This window comes from Eumetopias jubatus, unplaced genomic scaffold (assembly GCF_037043125.1).
Source record: "Eumetopias jubatus isolate StellerSeaLion01/CBP00866 unplaced genomic scaffold, mEumJub1_p1.0 scaffold_10, whole genome shotgun sequence".
Lineage (NCBI taxonomy): Eukaryota > Metazoa > Chordata > Mammalia > Carnivora > Otariidae > Eumetopias > Eumetopias jubatus.
Window position 1 is genome coordinate 38992126 of NW_028274816.1, and position 12290 is coordinate 39004415.

The window sequence follows — 12290 nt, forward strand, 5'->3', positions numbered from 1 at the left end:
CAGATCACTGAGTCAGAATCAAAGCAGAGGCATGGTCGAGGGAGAGCCACGCCCCAAGCACCTCCAGGCACAAGGCAAACCCCTTCCCTGCTTACTCGGACTCCTATGGCCAAGCCCGCCCCATCTCCGAGGGCCTACGGCCCAGGCTCAGCGGAAGACACAGGATGAAGCCCGGCTGTGGTTTGGACTCACAGGTCTGTCACTTCTTTGACCATAGCCACCCAGATGACCCCGATTCATCCCCAGTACACAGGTGCCCCACCAACCCCACATCCAAAGAATTCTCAGCAGCCCTCGGTCCAATACTTAGAATTCCACCGTTAAGTGCTCTCCGGTCAGTCCCACGGCAAGAAAGGCAGTGGACATCCCAACCTGTCCGCAGGCACTCAGAAACAAAACCCACCCCAGACGAGGCCCCGCCTCAGCCCAGACAGGGCAGAGAATGTGCTCCATGGAGAGGACGTGCTGCTCCGGAGATCCTCCTCACCCCTGCCACAAGCCACCGTCCCCACAAGGCACACACCTCCAGCCGCCCACTCTCAGCCAGCGGAACGCGGGGCGCGGCGGGCAGAGACAAGAAAGAGCCAGCCTGGGGCCCAGCCCACCCACAGCTGGTGGGGCGTCTGCCACCACAGCCGACTCCCCGTCCTCTGCCAACACACGCCTCCGAGCCTGTGAGCAGGGACACAGCGCCCGCACACCCTGCCTGTGACTAGGATGGGCACAGCCAACCACATTATGTCGCTGAGGGAGCGCCGCGACAGGAGCTCCTCGGCACTGTGGCTGGGACTGCATGTCCCTCTGTGGGTTTTTCCGGGCTTCCTGAATGTCGCCTTCACACTCCCCTGGGGGGCCCTGCAAGGACATCGCGTGCGGGCAGGTTGCTAACACTTAACAGTGAGAAAGTGAAAGAAAGATCCCCGCGGTCCCGCAGTGTCCCCGGGGGCCACCCAGGCTCCCTGCCGCTGATGTGCGTGCCACTGATCATGTGGAGGAAGGAACCAGAGCTGGACCAGCCACTTCATTAGGTCCTGCTTGAAAACGGAGGCGGCTCTCAGCTCCATAGAAATCACATCTCCACACTCCAGGGTACGACGGGGCTAGCTCTGTGAGTCAGCACGGAGAAATTTTAGCAACAATGCGAAGGGGGAGGGCAAGGTGCACAGAGGTGCATGCACAGCTTTGGATTCAAACACAGGCAGCTAAGCCATGGAGAGCCACAAGGAACAGGGCATGATGGGCAGATTACTGTCCCCAAAGTGTCCACATACTACTCCCCAGAACCTGAGAATTATGTTGCCTACACAGAAAAGGGGCATCGAGGTTGCTGGTCAGATGACCTTGAGGTGGGAGACGATCCCAGAGGGGCAAACGTGTACAGGGAGCAAGGCCCAGGCCGACTGGCCGCGTCCGGCAGAGCAGCGAGCCTCCTGGCCACCCAGGTTTGGCTGGGCTGGGATTGGAAGAAACCAGCCACGTTTTCCGCCGACCACGGACTGCTGTGCCCTATCTGAGCCTGGAAGCAACCAGATTCAACACTCCCACCCGGGGTTTCCCTGAGTTAGCAGCAAGCTGGAAGCTAGAAGACGTCTGAAATCCTACAGTGGACGGAGCTCAGTCCTAGGCCCCTGCATAGTGCGGCGTGAGCTGGCCTTCTAGATGTGTGCAGCCCCAGGCAAAGGGGGTTAGCCCGAGCCACAACCCATAATCCTCGTCCACCCCGGCTGGTAAGAAGGAAGGTGTCTCCCCTGCAGAGGCGGGCAGGGGGCCGAGCGGCAGAGAGAACTGCCCCCAGATGCTCTGGGCTTGCATTAAATCTCAAATGTTGAGCACAGTCTTTTTACTATTCCGTGTGATGAACAAGAAAGCTCACGACGGCCGCCTCGAGGTAAAGGCCCAGGAGACTGGCTGAGCGTTGAGTCCCCGATGTTCCTAGGGACCGCCAGCGCCTGACGGACGGACAGAGGACAGAGCCGACTTGGGCAGCGGGAAAATGTCTTCGAAACGTGAACGGATAGCCTGTTGCTTCGAGGAAGACAGCGGGCAGAATATGTTGTGCTGAGATTGGAGCTTTCAAGTGAAAATGAGAATTTGGGGATGCCTCCATCCATCACCGAACAGCTTCTCCATATTTAAAGACTTTGCTGGCAAACCGGGGAGAAATACCAGATTTTGCCTTTTCTTACTTTGGGAGATGAGGGTGGTCCTCCCGGGAAGCCCTGGGTGACTCAGGGAGCCCACGACTTTCCCACGACAGACACAGGGCATTGCAGAATCACGCGTGGGTGGGAGACACACCCACTAACCCGTGGGGTGATGGAGAGAACAACAGCTGCCTCTCTTCAGGAAACAAGAGAGTCCACGAGACCACAGCATCCAGTTTTTAAAGGAGGGAAGGATAGCCTAACACCGTCCACCCGGGATTCTAGACCCAGTGACAACGTCCTTCCAGAACGGGAGCCCAACAGTCATTCTGTGACACATGGAAGCAGAACGTGAATTTGTGAAGTTCTTCGGGAGGAAGGGAGGGGAAACCAGCGGGAACTGGGGTCCACAGGTGAACGCAGAAACCTAAAACCCAGTTCTTGTCCTGGCCTTACACTTTCTGAAAGTCAAATGCCAAAATCAAAGGGGACAGTGACGTGTCCGGGTGCGCGGTGTACAGAGAGGCAAAACTGTTCGCTTCCCCTGTGTGAAGCACCCCAATTCGCAGAGCAAATGAGCACACAGCAGACCCTGCCGCCAGCGCAGGGGAGCCTGGCTGCACAGTTCCAGTTGGGGGGCCTGCACCTGCGGAGTGAACATCACCACCCTTCCCAGGCGACTCCGCCGTCAGGGGCGGGAGCAGGGGGTGCTCAGGGAGGGGATAACGCCCATGGACAGACCAACAGCAGTGGTCGTCCATCCAGACACTGTGACCCTCACCCAGGAAGGAAACCAACGTCCCTCCCACCCACAGGAAGACAGGCAAGACTGCACCCAAAGGCAGCTCCAAGGGCAGGTGTGAGTGGTAGTGGACCACCGCCCACCGCCCACCACCCACCGGGAGCCAAGGATCCGCATGTTGGACACTCAGCCAGTGGCTCTGGGAAAGAGAACCAGAGTGTTGGGTGTGACCGCCCAAGCCACCAGATGGCGGGAGCCTTGAGGAAACACCTGGGCACAGGAAGGAGCAACTAGGCACATGGCTCCCCTGAGATGGGGTGGCTGGAGGGGCACACGCAGGCAGAGGACCTCAGGGACTAGAGGCACAGGAAGGCTCTAGAAGGCTGGAACTCCACATTCTGCACAGCCCAGGTCAGGGCGTCTGGAGATGCCGGCGGGAGAGGACGCAGGACCAGAGGGCAGCCTGGATGAGGGGGTTCTGCCTCACCGCCCTCTGAGCCCCTCCCCACGCAGACCCCTTCCCCAGATGCGCGTCCTGGGGCCCAAACAACAGAGACACGTTCTCTCCCAGTTCGGGGCACGAGTCCAAAATCAAGGTGCAGTCAGGGCCCCCCCCCCAGAAGCCTCCAGGGACGGTCTGTTCCAGGCCCCTCCTCCTGATGCTGCCGGTGGCCCCCACACCTGGCGTCCCTCGGCGTGCAGACGCATCACTGCTCTCTGCCTCTTGAAGACGTGTCCTGTTCTGGGTCCGTCCGTGTCTCACCTGTCTCTTGTAGAGACACACTCACTGGATTTAAGGCCACCCTGATCAGGGGTGACCTCACCTCTTCATTACAGCTGTGAAGATGGATTCCACACAAGGACACATCGGAGGCTCCACGTGGCCATGAATTTGGGAAGTCACGGTTCCTGTGACGCCACGGCACGTCCAGGCTGTAAGCAGGATGGTCCTCGGAGACCCTGCCGCCGCCAACCAGCTGGAAGGCGGGCACCGCGCGGCAGGCCACGTGGGTGCTGACGAGCCCTGAGCCCCGACACACATGGACGCAGCCACATTGCAGCTGTAGGAACACAGGAGGAGGCCCCGAGGCTTTTGACGACACCAGTGGTTTCCAAACCCTGCCCCAGGGCCTTTGCGGTCCATGAGGCACCCTGGGGGCCATGGAAGGAGGGGGGGGAGGCCGCTCCATCCTCAGGGACCAGAACAGCACCGGTGATCCCACTGTTTCCCTTCAGGAGAGTGTCCCACAGCCGAGGAGGGGAGGACCAGACAGGATGCCGGCTGGCCAAGGTCAGGTGCACAGAATGAAGGTCACTACCTGCCGTAAGGCCGTGCATCATCTGGACCTCCCCGTGTCGTCCCGTCAGCACCCACGGGGCCATGGGCACGTGGCCGTGGCTGCAGTCCCCGTGCATGAATCTGCGTCCTGGCTTCAAATTCAGCTGCCTCTGCGCTTAGCATCCTTGGCCCGCACCCCTGACAGCCCTAATCTAGGGCGCTCTGGGGCAGCCTGGTGTCCCACAGGGAAGGGAGCCCCTGCCCCATCATGGGGCAGACAGGGTGGTCTCCCTCCTCCCCCAGACCCTACCTAAGTGAGGCAGTCTACTGATAGCCAGCCTGCAACCCCGGGAGGGAGGGGCAGGAAAGGGGGGGGCGGGGGAGAGGGAGAGGAGGAGCAGAGGAGAAAAGGAAGAGGGGGGGAGAGAGGAAGGGGTGGGTGGGGGAAAGAGGGAAGGAGGAAGGGGGGAGGTGAGGGGAGAGGAGAAGAGGGAGGAGGAAGGAGAGGGGAGGAGGGAGGAGGGAGGGGAGGGAAGGGAGGAAGCAGCGAGGAGAAAGGAAGCAGGGAGGACAGAGAAAAAGGGGAGGGAGGAGGGAGGAAGTACAGAGGAGGGAGACAAAGGGGAGGGAGGAAGCAGGGAGGAGGGAGGGAGGGGAGGGAGGGGAGGGGGAGGGGGAGGGGGGAGGGGAGGGGAGGGGGAAGGGGAGGGGAGGGGAGGGGGAAGGGGGGGAAGGGGAGGGGGGAGGGGAGGGAGAGGAGAGGGGGAGGAGGAGGGAGGAGGGAGGGGAGGGGGAGGGGAGGAGGGGAAGGGGAGGGGGGAGAGGAGGGAGAGGAGAGGGGAAGGAGGAGGGAGAGGAGGGGAGGGGGGAGGGGGAAGGGGAGGGGGAAGGGGAGGGGGAGGGAGGGAGAGGAGGGGAGGGGGGAGGGGAGGAGGGGGAAGGGGAGGGGGGAGAGGAGGGAGAGGAGAGGGGAAGGAGGAGGGAGGAGGGAGAGGAGGGGAGGGGAGGGGGAAGGGGAGGGGAGGGGAGAGGGAAGGGGAGGGGGAAGGGGAGGGGAGGGGAGGGGGAAGGGGAGGGGGGAGAGGAGGGAGAGGAGAGGGGAAGGAGGAGGGAGGAGGGAGGAGGGAGAGGAGGGGAGGGGGAAGGGGAGGGGAGGGGAGGGGGAAGGGGAGGGGGGAGAGGAGGGAGAGGAAGAGCACCGGGTGGGGAGGGAAGTTCTTTGGAGGACCCTGGGCCCCCGCAGCCCCCCACTGGAGGTGGCGGGGTGGAGGGCACGCAGACATGGCGCCCCGCGTGGGGCTGCAGGATCATACCGAGGGCCCCAGGGACAGGCCCCCGACCCTCCGGAGCCAGGATCTCACTGACTGTCCCCTCGCCCTCCACGGGGACGGCTGGGCCCCCAAGCCCTGCCCGGCTGCGCCCCGGACCGTCGGGCACCTTGGTGACTGGTCTCTTCAAAGTCCCAACACGCAGACCCGCCGTGTCTCAGAACGATGCTGGGGGGCTGAGGCAAGTGGTCTTTCCAGCAGCTTTACTGAGGTACCACGCCCCTGCCATACAATCTACCCACATACGTGGACAATTCAGTGGTCATCACCACCACGAGGAGCCCCATGCCCCTCAGCTGCCACTCCCTGGCCCGTCCCCTCCCCAGCCCTGGGCCACCTGCGTTCTGACCCCGTGGACCTGCCTGTCGTGGGCGCCTCGTGGACGCCTGTGTCCAGCCCCCTGCGCAGTGGCCATCTGTGCTGTGGCGTGCGTCAGAGCCCCACGGGTTTAGGGCTGGCCACGACCACATCGTGTGCACGGACCACATCCCTGTCGCTCATTAGGTAACAGACGCTTCAGCTGTTGGCGCCATCCCGCCGTTGCGAATAATTGCCGCATGCGAGTGTTTGCGTGGACGCGGGTCTGGTTTCACCTGGTGGACGCGCAGCAGGGGGACTCGGGGGTTCACCTTCGCGGGACCCGGCAGACAGTCCAGCGCGGCAGCTGCCCCCCACCCCCTGTCCCCAGCCGCCAAGCGCAAGGTCCCACTGTCCTCGGGGGCGTGAGGTGGGGTCTCACAGCGGTGTTGATGTGCGTCTCCCTGACGGCTCTTGGCCATCTACGTAACTTGGAGAAACGTCCGTGCAGATGTCCTGACCATCCTTATAAGTTCTTGTTCATCTTGAAGGTGAGAGAACACCAGCTGAAGATTACTGGAGTCTAACAATTATAGGAATGCCCTCTGGCCTCAGACACCCCAGCTCGTCCCCTCCTCGGCCCTCCCAGCCGCCCGACTTTGGGCGTTCATTCCCGGACCCCCGTGCCCTCACCCAGCTGACAGCTAGTGAAGGAGCGACCTTGTCCACGTCCACGGGCACCGGGGTAGTCAGGCACCTTGAGCAGCAGGAATGAACACCCCTTTCCCGGGGAGACAGGAGCAGAGCTGGGGGCACACAGATTCTGGGTGGGTTCAGAGACACGGGAGGTGGGGGACACACCATGGCAGACAGGTGACCTTCACGAGGCCTCCAAGGCCCAGGGGTGGGAGCTCCAGGCCGACTCCCTAGCGGCACCGGGGCGGTTGCATTGGTGGTGCTGAGCAAGGAGTCTGCTTAAGATTCTCTCTCGCTCTCCCACGGCCCCTCGTCCCTCTCTCTAGAAAAAAACAAACACAAAGGCTGACGCCCTCAGCGTCCCTGGCCTGGTCTGTAAACGGGAGGGTCCCACTGGCCCCACAGAAACAGCCACTGGGGCCACAGTGCCAGCCGCTGGCCCCCACCACACCCTCCCAGATCAGTGGCAGACCCGCCGTCATCCTCAAACACTGCCCAACCCCGGGGCCAGCGCCCCAGCTCCTACCCCCTCACCTCCCCCAGGGTCTGGCGCCTTCCTCCCACACAGCGTCGGCTGGGGAACCCCGGGGAACCTCCTTTACTCCAGCTCAGAGCAGGACTGCTGCTCGACAGACCCCTGAGCAGCCCAGTCTGGGGGGGGCCCACCTGCCCACTGCCCCTGCGATGTGGCCACACCGACAGCTGGGCCCCCAGCCCCTCCCTTCCCACCAGGGCCTCTGGGGCCCATCCAAGGGGGTCGGCACGGGGACTAGGAGCTGGACGCTGGAAGGTCGAGCCCCCACAGCAGGGTCCTCAGACTTTAGAAATTCACCAACCAGGGAACGGTCAGCAACTGCTCTGGGGTCACTTTCTTTTCTGTTTTTCCAGATGCTGATTTTTTAACTACAGGTTAATCATTTCAGTGTTTGCTAATAACACATGGTAACATCAAAAATGTTAGGAAGACAGAACTCAGAACAAAAGACAGTTTTTTCAACTTTGTGAAATCCCCGACTTTCCTTTTCCTCATTTCACTGCAGACTCATGAAACTGTTCGCACAAAAACACAGGTCCACGGATCAAGGTTTGGGAACATCTGCTCCCATCAGAACACTTCTAGCCCCCGCTTTGTTTTACAGAAGAAGAAACAGAGGGTCCTAGTGGTGAAAGGCGCAGGCAGCTTCAGCGCCAGGCAGGACCCCCCTGTGCGACTCTAACTGTATCACAAATACCACAAATGGGTGCCCAAATCCATCCGCTTTAGCCAGAAGCCACCAAAACTCGCATGACAGAGAAGAGATGGGGCTTGGATTTCAAAATATGCTAAAAATACCAAAGCAGAATAAAGTCAGTTTCTCTGTCTAAAAATAGGTCCCGTGTCAGAGTCAATTGCACAAAAGGAGTCATCCTGCTGTCTCACTGTAACGGTAACGTCGGAGATACTTGGGCTGACTTTCAGTGGCTCAATCGAAGCAACAGAGGAAGCAAGTCTCTTCCACCCCGTGTTAGATCGTCAGTAATGCAGGCTTCTGGGGAATACTCATTTAAATAGCAGTGAGAACCTCTGGGGTGCTCTGAGCCTGGGGAAGGGTGAGGTGCTTGCAGGGGCTGGGGAGCAGGGCGTGGAGACCAGGGCGCCTCTGGGGCCGGCCCCCATCCTCTCCTGTCCTGAGGCCTGCGGGCGGCTCCGGGGCCCCGATCGGAACCCTGCCGTCTGGGAAGACATAGGACTCTTCTGTGCACTGAGCCCCTACTATGCCCTTGCATCTCCCCGGAAACACTTGTCCACGGGCGACCTTCCCGAAGGTCCCCCACACCTGCTCACTCCCTCAGAGCCCCACCCAAACTCTGCTCAGAGGTAAGGGAGCTTCCTCCGTCTCCTGCCATGGGGCGCGGCCCAGTTTGGGGTCTCCCTCCCCCAGCACCATGCGTGCCTCCATCCCCCCCCACCCGGGGCTGGTGCCCACCGAACTCCGCTCTGCCACCAACGGGGCGAATACAGCCGGTTCTGACTGGCCCCAGCGGGGCACAGATCACCCAGGGACACCGGGGGCGGCTTCCCCACCCCCCTCTCCTCTTGTAATGTCTTGGAGATAAAACCGTCAAGACATGAAGTCCACTCTTCACGTGCATGATTCAGCGGCATTTAGCACATTAGCGGTGACGTGCGACACCATCTCTCATTCCATCACCCCAAGGAAACCCCAGACCGACTGGCGTCACTCCCCTCCTTCCCCAACCCCCCACGCCCAGCCACCACTCCTCCACTGCCTGGCCGCACGGGTCTGCCCGTCCTGGACGTTTCGTGGACGTGAGATAAGCACACGGGGCCTCACGCCTGGCTTCCCTCGCCCCCACGCTCCCAGGTCTGTCCGCGTCAGAGCGTGGCTCCGTTTTGAGGCTGCGTGCTGCTCCATCGTGTGGATATGCCACGTTTTGTTGGAGCCCATCCGTGGACGGGCGCCTGTCTTGTTTTAAATGTGCTCACGGGCCGCCAGGCAGGGACAGCTCTGAGTCATGAGGTCGGTAGGGCTGAACCCCGGCTCTCCTGGCTGCCCCCGACAGGGGACGTGGCCGGGCCATCTCTCCAGGAAGCAGGAGTTCCGTTGGGGGACACCTAAGCGGCAGCATCCACCCACGGTCTGACTCCTCTTGTGACACGTGACACCTGCTCACAAGCCCCTGCCCAGGAGCCTCACCCTCCCTCCCCGCATCCACCTGCCCATGATGCCCTGCCCCCCCCCCCCCGCAGCCCGCACACCTTCCTGTGTGCTGTCCCGTCTATCTGGGGGGGCCGTCCAGATCTTCTCCACACCAAAATCCTGCCTGCTCCTCAGGAACCTCATGTGGGGGCCGAGATGGGGTGAATTGTGTCCCCCAAAGTGGTACGTCCACGTTGTAACCCCCGGGACCTGTGACTGGGACCGTTTCTAGAAACAGGGTCCTTGCAGAGATAATCAGGTTAAGAGGGGGTCGTGCTGGAGCGGGGCGGGCCCTGATCCAATCACGGGTATATCCTCCTAAGAGGACAGACACCCAGCACTCCTAGGGACAACGGAGGCAGAGCCGGCGGCCACGAGCCAAGGGATGCCAAGGATGGCCCTACCCACAGGTGCCGGGGGAGGAGAGCACAACCCCCCAGAGCCTCCGGCAGCGGCCGGCCCACACCCGGATTGCAGACGTGCAGCCCCCAGGATGGGCGAGAGCACAGTCCTGTCACACCAGGCTGCCAGGCTATGGGGTCCTTTCTCCCCACAGCTGCAGGAAGCACCTGCCCCACAACTTTATACTCGGAATGACTGCTATTTATGTGCGGATTTTACCTCCCTCCTCAGACACAAGGCTCCCTGAAGACAAAACCTGCATTTCCGGTCGTTACGTGGGCAGCGCGCTCCCATGAGCAGCAGGGCAGTGGGCGAGGCTCGCCCGGTCCGAACCACACGCCGCACATGGGGGCCAACCCCGGGAGGCTCGCAGCGCCAAAGTCAGCATGTCTTCTGGCTTTTCCTCAAAGCCACACTTTTTAAATTTTTTTATTAACATATATTGTATTATTTGTTTCAGGTCTGTGATTCATGAGTCTTAGACAATTCACAGCGCTCACCGTAGCACGTACCCTCCCCAGTGTCCATCACCCAGCCACCCCCTCCCCTCCAGCAACCCTCAGTTTGTTCCCTGAGATTGAGTTTCTTATGGTTTGTCTCCCTCTCTGGCTTCATCTTGTTTCATTTTTCCCTCCCTTCCCCTATGATCCTCTGTCTTGTTTCTCAAATTCCTCGTATCATTGAGATATGATACTTGTCTTTCTCTGATTGACTTACTTCGCTTAGCATAATATCCTCCAGTTCCATCGATGTCATTGCAAATGGCAAGATTTTGGGTTTTTGTTGGCTGCATAATATTCCATTGTACACCACATCTTCTTTATCCATTCTTCTGTTGATGGACATCTGGGCTCTTTCCACAGTTCGGCTACTGTGGACATTGCTGCTATAAACATTGGGGTGCACGTGCCCCTTCAGATCACTACATTTGTATCTTTGGGGTAAATACCCAGTAGTGCAATTGCTGGGTGGCAGGGTAGTTCTATTTTCAACTGTTTGAGGAACCTCCATACTGTTTTCCAGAGTGGCTGCACCAGCTTGCATTCCCACCAACAGTGTAGGAGGGTTCCCCTTTCTCCACATCCCCGCCAACATCTTTCATTTCCCGACTTGTTAATTTTAGCCATTCTGACGGGTGTGAGGTGGTATCTCATTGAGGTTTTGATTTGGATTTCCCTGATGCCGAGCGATGTTGAGCACTTTTTCATGTGCCTGTTGGCCATTTGGATGTCTTCTTTGGAAAAATGTCTGTTCATGTCTTCTGCCCATTTCTTGATTGGATTATTTGTTCTTTGGGTGTTGAGTTTGATAAGTTCTTTATAGATTTTGGAGACTAGCCCTTTATCTGATGTCATTTGCAAATATCTTCTCCCATTCTGTCAGTTGTCTTTTGGTTTTGTGGACTGTTTCTTTTGCTGTGCAAAAGCTTTTTATCTTGATGAAGTCCCAATAGTTCATTTTTGCCCTTGCTTCCCTTGACTTTGGTGATGTTTCTTGGAAGAAGTTGCTGCGGCCGAGGTCGAAGAGGTTGCTGTGTTCTCCTTTAGGACTTTGATGGATTCCTGTCTCACATTTAGGTCTTTCATCCACTTTGAGTCTATTTTTGTGTGTGGTGTAAGGAAATGGTCCAGTTTCATTCTTCTGCATGTGGCTGTCCAATTTTCCCAACACCATTTGTTGAAGAGACTGTCTTTTTGCCATTGGACATTCTTTCCTGCTTTGTCAAAGATGAGTTGACCATAGAGTTGAGGGTCCATTTCTGGGCTCTCTATTCTGTTCCATTGATCTATGTGTCTGTCTTTGTGCCAGTACCATACTGTCTTGATGATGACAGCTTTGTAATAGAGCTGGAAGTCCGGAATTGTGATGCCGCCAGCTTTGCTTTTCTTTTTCAACATTCCTCTGGCTATTCATGGTCTTTTCTGGTTCCATACAGATTTTAGGATTATTTGTTCCATTTGAAAAAAAGTTGTTGGTATTTTGATAGGGATTGCATTGAATGTGTAGATTGCTCTAGGTAGCACTGACATCTTCACAATGTTGATTCTCCCAATCCATGAGCATTGAATGTTTTTCCATTGCTTTATGTCTTCCTCAATTTCTTTCATGAGTATTTTATAATTTTCTGAGTACAGATTCTTTGCCTCCTTGGTTAGATTTATTGCTAGGTATCTTATGGTTTTGGGTACAATTGTAAATGGAACCGACTCCTTAATTTCTCTCTCTTCTGTCTTGTTGTTGGTGCATAGGAATGCCACTGATTTCTGTGCATTGATTTTATATCCTGCCACTTCACTGAATTCCTGTATGAGTTCTAGCAGTTTTGGCATGGAGTCTTTTGGGTTTTCCACATACAGTATCATATCATCTGCAAAGAGTGAGAGTTTGACTTCCTCTTTGCCGATTTGGATGCCTTTGATTTCTCTTTGTTGTCTGATTGCTGTGGCTAGGTCTTCTAATACTATGTTGAATAGCAGTGGTGAGAGTGGACATCCCTGCCGCGTTCCTGACCTTAGGGGGAAAGCTCTCAGTTTTTCCCCATTGAGAATGATATTCGCTGTGGGTTTTTCATAGATGGCTTTTATGATATTGAGGTACGTACCCTCTATCCCTATACTCTGAAGAGTTTTGATCAAGAAAGGATGCTGTACTTTGTCAAATGCTTTTTCCGCATCTATTGAGAGGATCATATGATTCTTG